The sequence below is a fragment of the Athene cunicularia genome (assembly GCF_003259725.1).
Source record: "Athene cunicularia isolate RWA chromosome 10 unlocalized genomic scaffold, athCun1 chr10_part1, whole genome shotgun sequence".
Classification (NCBI taxonomy): domain Eukaryota; kingdom Metazoa; phylum Chordata; class Aves; order Strigiformes; family Strigidae; genus Athene; species Athene cunicularia.
The window spans coordinates 159,225-167,719 of NW_020799112.1; positions in this window are offsets into that span (position 1 = coordinate 159,225).

The window sequence follows — 8,495 nt, forward strand, 5'->3', positions numbered from 1 at the left end:
GCACTGAAGACCACCATTGAACAACCAAGCTTCAGCACTTTACGATGATGCTACAGAATACAGCGTGAAGAACCCAGAAGGGTGCATCCTGTCAGGTCTCCTACCCAAATGACCGTATCCAGGCTCTGTGCAAGTCCCAACTGCACATAAGTCAACAGGACTTCAAGTCTTGCTCTAAAAATTATCACATACGGTCTCCAAAAATTGCTCCTGCCAACCATATAGCAATTCCATCTGTGAAGACAGAACCTCCATGTGAATAAGTTAAAAAGTAATTCAGTTTGAAGGCCTGACACTTTTACACACAAATTGCACATTTTCATTGGAGAAGAAAACCAGCACTCTGAAGAGCTCACTGACTCCTTCTGATCAGGAGAGCAAAGACAGAAGTTTTAGACAGCCACTCAGGAGCAGCTTTAACCAAACAAACACGGGTGGCACTTGCCCTTTTGGCAGCAGCTTCACCCTCTCCACCCCCAGCCACACGATCCTGATCCCTCTCCAGTGCCAACTGCTGTTCATGCAGCCACAAAATGATCAGATGAGGTGTTATTCAGCTGGAAAATTCAAACACTAACCATAACAGGCTGAGGATCAGCACCCCGATCCATCTTGCATGCACTGTGCTGGCGCATGGGAGAAGTCAGACAGAGGAACTCTGTCTTTCCTGCTGAGCCCCACCACCTAGGGCATCCCTTTGAGCCCCATGTCCAGCCCAGCACTTCAAGGCATGCTTTTATTACCTGCCTCACCGACCAGCAAGTCACCCAGTCCTCATCATTCCCAGCCACCCTAACAGCCTAGAAAGTTCAAATTGCACCTGCAGCTGCTCTCACCCTGCCCTGACCTCCCAGGGGGATCAAGCCTCCTCCTCCCCACAAGCCTCCCAGGCCCAAGCACAGCCACCCCAGGAGATCCCAGGGCAGCAGCACGGACGGGCTGCATCCCTGTGTTCTGGATCGCCCCCAGGAAGCTCTGTCTAGCTGGAAACACGGGCTTAAATAGTCTCAACCACCAGCTTTTCCAACAGTGAATGAACCCCAAAACATTTTGCCTACCACTGCATGGCAAAAAAGTCCTTATAGCCTCCAGGAATACGAAGGACCTGGGCATCGCTTGAGGAGCCAGCAGGGAAGATCCTAAAACATTTGCTGGAGAACGTTAGTATAGGCAGAAGTGTGGTTTTAATCACACTGTCCTGCATAAGACAAGCAGGAAGGTGTCTTGGCTGGGATGTAAAGAAAATCACTCAAATTGCAAGAGTCAGAATAAAGGGTGCCTGTGGCACAAGCTCCTTGCGCTCATGAATGTGATCAAACAGTGAGCACCATCAGTACTTTTTTTTAATTCCCAGTGTTGAGCACACACCCTGGGCTTTATTCACTGCACATGCTGCAACACAGTGCTAAATGCTGGACTGAGGGTCTCTTGAGGAGCCTGGATATTATTAAAAGAAACAGGCCATCACCAAAGATCCACATATTAACTAAAGTTTAACCTCAATATGCTAAGGAACCAAGCAAAATTTGCTTTTCAGACTAGAGATTTAAGTCCAGAGAGAGCAAGATCAAATTCTGAATGCTTCAGCCAGAACAGCCCTGCCTGCAGGCAGCTGGCATTTCACTTCATTTTAATTACATTCACAGCATACCCGCACAGAGCTGCAACAGCATAACTACAGATTCTAAACCAAATCTTCCCACTTGGAAATGTGGGACTCCTGAGCAAGGCACAACAGCTGCCCCAGCATGCCCGTCTGACACTCTCTGGGACTGGGCTGTCTGTGTCTTCAGCTGCCCAGAGACTTGTTAGAGCACACAGGACAGGACTCTGCTGCTGAAACACAGCACCAGCAGCAGATGTGCCCCCCCTCCAATCAAGTTTGGGGTCATTATAGTTACTGGATGAAGGCAAATGCTTGTTTTATCCTGAGGAACAAATCTCAAGTGGGTGAATCAATGTCTAAACGTACTGCTTTCACTTCACTGGAGAAGGGGAGCTCAGAGAGGTCTGCTTCAGACATGTCCAGCATTGGTGGGAGGAAAGCCTCCTCAGGCACTCTGCATCTCTGAAGTGCAGTACAGCTTGTTAAAAGCTAGACCTGAACATACAGGTTTGGTTACTAACTGCTGTGGCACTGGACTGTGGAATTATACTCCTCTACTATGCACCTTCTAGCAGCCCCAGTTCTTCTTTAAATTCTGTTTTATCAGATGCTTTCAAACTCCTTTGGACATTTATCATCCTCTTAAAGGTTTTTAGCCCTTCAACTACTCAATTTTCTTCAGAAGTGAAGAGAGTCTTCTCCATTTTTCATACACTTGCCAAATTTCAGTCTTGCTGCAAGGGCAGGAGGCAGAACTGTCAACCCCAGCCACTTTCTTTTAAAAATCGCTGAGAACATTGCTCAAGTTGATGGCTTAGGCTGGTATATCACCCCACTGGCACTGAAAAGTTAACTCCAGCACCTTTTCTAAGCCTCTCACACAATCACTGCATGAAAATCTCCTCTTTCCGTATTTCTTCTCCACAAGATTAAGAAATCTTTCTCCTTCCAGCTCATGTCCTCATATAGAAGTCAACAAGAGCTCAGGAGGCTCTGAAATAGGCTTCACAGTGGCTCCATCCTCACATGTACACATACAAGTACATGGACTTGATCTGCTTGAGCTGCAACAGTTATTAATATATTTCAGTGCTCTTCCACAGCTCGAAAATTGAGCCACACAAGCTGTCCAGTGCAGCAAGTAAACAGCAAAACTTGTCAATGACAGCAAAGCTGAGACCTCTGAGTTATGTTTTGACAGAAACAGCATTGCTTAAAAGAGCCTACTGAGAACCGGGCAGCCCTTCCATCCTGTGAGCAGGACAGGGGGATGGCCCTGGCAATCCCCTCCAGGCACTCCCTCTTGCTGGCACTCTGACCTGTGACATTATTGGGCATGTTTTGCACATGCAGACTTCCAAGTATAAGATTTCATATGAACTTCTCTGCCTCCAAGGTTAATACTACTTGAGACAAATACAAGCCACGCTGAATATCTTCTCAGCTGTCAGTAGCTAACCATTTTCAACATTTAAAAGCCAACAATGAAGCTTTCATGTACATATGGTTATGTTTAAGGCTTCTTTCCTGCCACTTGTCCTGTTTCTTATCAAGCACTTCATGCACACACAGAACAAGTGTGTTTGTTTCATATACCATGGCAGTAATTATCAGCAATCCTGTGATAAAGCAGCTGTGAGTGCTATGGAGCTGTACAAGACACATTGTTATTTCACAGACTGGAAAATGGATGTATTGAGTCTTTCCCTGTCAAGGTCATGGAACAAATCTATGTCAGAGCTGGAGAAATATGGCAATTTTTCTGCCAGTAATTTACTTAGAGCTGAGATAAACACAGACTTGCATGCAACAATTTAGAGCTAGATTTCATTAACAGAGAAGGTGGAAAAAAATAAATTGTTACATATTCCTGTATCAGCCTCTAAGACTCTGAAGATGGCTCAGATCTGTGATTTTTAACTCTGAATTATTGTTGCCTTTATGGTCCAAATTAATCTAGTAGTTAGTTGAAAGACATAAAGGAATGAGAAAGGAAACAAAGCAAATATGGGACAATGAGATGCCCAGAAAAGCTGATATCTTCTTGATAACTCATTGTGAGTAGAAGACTTTAGTGGCTGTGGGTTAGAAAAGAAGCAAGTTGTTCCTAACAGCTCTTCTACCTTCTTCTTGGACCAGGCAATGCTGTGAAGTGTGAGACTGAACTGGTGTGAGATAACAGCCTCATTCACCCAAGACCTTCCTCCCCTCACTGAAACAGAGTGAGGACAGAGCAGGTTTTAATTCCATCTCCTGGGAACTGCTTCTACTGTGGTGCCTCTGAAGAGGTGCCTTGTTCAGAGGAGACCACGCAGTCAGATCCCAGGCGTGGGAAGTGTCTCCATTTATGAGGTTTCCAGAGAAAAGCAAAGTTCACACGTGTGACATTCTGTCTTTTAACAGTGGTCCTGTAGAGCACTGTTTGTCCAGCTCCACATCTTCATCTTCCAGTCATGATCAGCTCATCAGCCCACATACTCAGCTCCCCTTGAATTTCTAGGAGATAGGAACAGGAGGCTTTAGAAAGGGGGCTGAAAAGTGCAGTTTGGGATTATTATTCACTGTGCACAACTGCCAAGGAGCCCCACCCAAAACAAGGCACCCCTGTGCAGATAATTACACCAACCCAAAAAAGATGCCTCTATACTAGAAATCAGGCTCGAGATTAATCCATCAGTGCCTTTACTTTTGCCTTTCCAGTACGTACCAGATGTCCCTCCTTTCTGAGTTTGAGACACTTCCATCTGACAAGACAAATGGACCAAATTCCCTCAGATGCCACAGCTGGTTTCTCATCAGGGATTTACACCACTTGTTGTCAAAAGCAAGGTCCCATTACAGGTGCCCAGCTGCTGAAGAGGGAATTCCTCTGAACTAAGAAAGCTAAATATGCTTTTCAGGAACTAAGTACTCCTGAGTTTTCAGCTAATTTTATTATAGTAACCAATTGTTCACCTTCATTTGATATTATGTGCAAAGCAAGAGGTACAAGGTGGGGAATAGTTCCTGTCCAGAAAAGCCAGGTGGCAAGGCACTCTCCTGAGCTCAACTGCCACCACAGCCAGAGACAGCCATCCAAGAAAAGATCAGAGGCAATGTCACTATACTCTATAAATATCTGCATATGATGAAGCTATGACAGTAGAAAGATATTTAAGCAAGGAGGCAATGCTGTAATGAGACCAAGGAGCAGACATCTGCATTAGACAAGAGGTGCAGATCACTTCATCTGAGTCCTAGGCAAACTCCTCTGTTGGAAGTTTTTACATAAAAATGCATCTCTCTGCACAAGACATTCTCCAGACTCAGATAGTTCTTAACAAAAAAGGATACCTAAAGAGATGTCTTGAAGTTGTGGCCCATGAATGCAGCTAAGGCAGGACTGACAGCTTCTCCTCTCACTTTGTGAAGTAATTATAGTCAAGTGCTTTGAGACATAAGAGGTTTTTTTAAAAAAAACCTACCCCAAAATAAAATAATTCTGTCAACTTCCAGGGCAGAAGGCAAGTTACCATGATCATAAGCTGCTCCTCACATTGTCCATTATCAGGTATGTTAAAAGACCAGCAAATGAAAGGAAGTAATCTCTTGTCACTGAGCTATCTGCTCACAAGGAAGATTCTTCCTGCAGACCAGTTCCCAAGGGCACAAAAAGTAAGTATGCTGAATACTCTGTTTAATAAAGGGATTATGTTCTCTCTAAAGCCATTTTCAGCACCTCTATTCTTTTGGTCCCCACAGCACAACCTCTGACTTCTAGAAGTTAAAAAACAAAAAAGCATATACCAGTTTCCAAATTAGTATCCTTCAACTTACACAACACCCCTTTTCCTCCTACAGGATTAGGGAGACCACGTAAAATCATCCAGACTACACTCTACATGGTTCAAGAACACAAGCATATAGGTGAAATATGTCCATGAGTCACCTCAGAAGCAGGGATTCTTAACCTCAGTTTCTTTTCATAAACAGATATTTCCATGTCTGCAAGTATCTCTACCATGTCACTACACTTTCTACTGCTTTACAAATGGGTGAATAGAGCAGGCAAATATTGGGTTAAACACATTCTACAAATGCATATAAAGACAGCAACAGAGAACCCTGAAAAAAAACCCACTTTCTTCAGATCAGAATATCCTCTTTTGCTTTCTAACTACCACAGCAGCCTCCCAACACAACTGTGTGTCTGAATCACTTGTCTTATACTTTCTTAGCTCCAAACGCACCAAATTCAAATATGTTCTACATTAAAGAGAGTTACTGAATGTTATCTGCCATTAGGCATGTCACTCATCTTGCTTTTCAAGTTCTCCCAGGCAAGCTCTCCAGATGTTCCTGGATTTAATTAAACTCATAATTGCTTTCTGAAAGTCTTCTTGCTACACCACTCACTTGCTTTCCAGAATTGTTATTATATATTATTTAATTACAGGACAAAAAGCCCAAATTCATTCAAGCCCCTGCCCTGCATCACTGGACACCACAATTTCCACACATCCCAGCTCAAGTCTTCAGCACTTGTAGGTGCTCTCAGTGCTGTGCAGGGAAGGAGACTTTTACATTACTTCTCCTTAATTCATGGAGAAGTCAGGGAAGATGGCTGGAGGAGGTTATCATCACAGGGAAAGTTCAGTTTTGCTATTTGGTGAAAATGTATTTGCTGCTTCTTACAACAGAAAGGGCAGCCACTGAATCACCTCGGTTGGTAAAGACCCTGAAGCTCCTCCAGTCCAACCATGACCCCCTCCCCGACCGTTCCCAACTCCACCAGATCCCTCAGTGCTGGCTCAGCCCGACTCTTCAACCCCTCCAGGGATCCCGGGGACTCCCCCCCTGCCCTAGGCAGCCCATCCCAACGCCCAACAGCCCCTTCTGCAAAGAAATCTTTCCTCAGAGCCAGCCTGACCCTGCCCTGGGCAGCTTGAGGCCATTCCCTCTTGGCCTGGCACTGGGCCCTTGGCTCCAGAGACTCATCCCCCCTTTCTGCACCCTCCTTTCAGAGAGGCCTTGCAGAGGGCCAGGAGGTCTCCCCTCAGCCTCCTCCAGACTAAACCCCCCCAGTTCTCTCAGCCACTCCCCAGCAGACCTGTGCTCCAGACCCTGCACCAGCTCCGTTGCCCTTCTCTGGACACACTTGAGTCATTCAATGGCCTTTTTGGGGTAAAGGGCCCAAAACTGAACCCACTCATCGAGGGGTGGCCTCACCAGTGCTGAGCACAGGAGTAAGATCACTTAACATGCAAAACGAAATTACCTTGCCACAGGCTTTGACAAGCAAGTACACAGTGGGTTGAAAAAAAGAATTGGACAATTCGTGGAAATCAAATGCACTGCTGATTAAAGTGTAGCAGTACAGTGTCACTTTGCCTGCAAAAGCATTAGGCTCCCACAGATAGAAATTGGGGCGCACACACCTGCAGCACTAGCCTGACAAGGTGTTCAGGACTCAGAGCTTTGCATTCACAGGCTGGATTTACCATGTCTGAGCCACAGCATCAACGCAGACAGAAGACACCAGTCTCACTGCTGGGAGTACCATCAACCATCACTCTGTCGCTTCCTCAGCAGCCTTAAGGAAAACTTCATGGATTTGGGGAAGCCAGCTGGGAACACCAGAGGTATTGCTTGCAGGACTGATGAACCCTCCTTTATGGTTAAACTGTTTAAAGCTGCAATTTGAACATACTGGGGGGAATCAAAATCAAGCTATAGGCAACCACCCCAACATCTTATTTATTAAAGACTCTCTTCTACTTGTAACCCGCAGAATGGGGTCATCAGTCTCAATTACAGATTTCCTTTCTATAGTATAGTATGGCTTGAGGTCACATATTGGTTATGGACACTGCACAGACATTTGTTGGTACTGAAGATGCTAGGGTATGCAGACAGACTGCAATTAGATTGCTCACTGTGATACAAGCACAAAGGAACTGAATTAAGGCAACTTAACTTTGGCATTACCCCAGTTTTAACATCTGACTTCCAGGCAGCATGTTTTCATTTCTTTTGGTCCTGTATTTATTTTTATGAATCTCTGATTCTTTGTGGCATCAGTGCTTGACATGCTGGAAATGTCTGATTTATAAATCATCAACAGGGATGAGGCACACTTGTTTCAAGAGCTTACAGACTGAAGAGCATTCCTAGTGAATCAAAGTAATTTCTAAACCTTATTTTGAACGATTAACACAATCACTGACACCTTTGCCTTCACTGGCAGGTTGCCTTGTATTTTTGTATTTGCTAACCTCATCCAGTCTCAGTTGACAACATGTTTATCATACCTTCTGCCGTGTGAACAAAGCCTTATTCCTACCGCAGACACCCTGCCTAAGGACATTTCTGACCCAGGAATGCTGTTCTCATCGTTTCTCAGCCCATATCTACATTGTAGAAATACCTTTTTGGCAACGAGATAAGGCACACGCACAGCGGGCCCCTTGCTCGGAGGCTGGTGTCGATAACACAAGCAGCTTCACTACAGTGAAGATGGGAAGGTCAGTGCAGTCCCCTCTACGCAAGTTTAACTCGAAAGCCACAGCAGCTCATGTCCGTCAGGATTTCACAGCAAGGCAACGGACTTGGTACACCTGCCCTGCTATAAAACGATGTGTGACACTGACAACCCCTGCCCGGGCAGCACCTGCCAATAAACACTGCCTGTTTCTTGGAAGTGAGGTGCTGGTCCGCAGCGAGCGGGCGGGTTTGGAGAGGCCCGGCCATGGCTTGGTTTTTCCACCCTCGCGCCGATCTCCAGGAAAGGGAAGGCCCAGGCTGCTGCTCCCAGCCCAGCCGTCCCCTCGGTCAGTTCGGGGCCGGGGTGTTGCCTCACGGCTTGGTTCGCCGCCAGCCTGCCCTCCTCCCTCTGCGCCTCGTCCCGCTT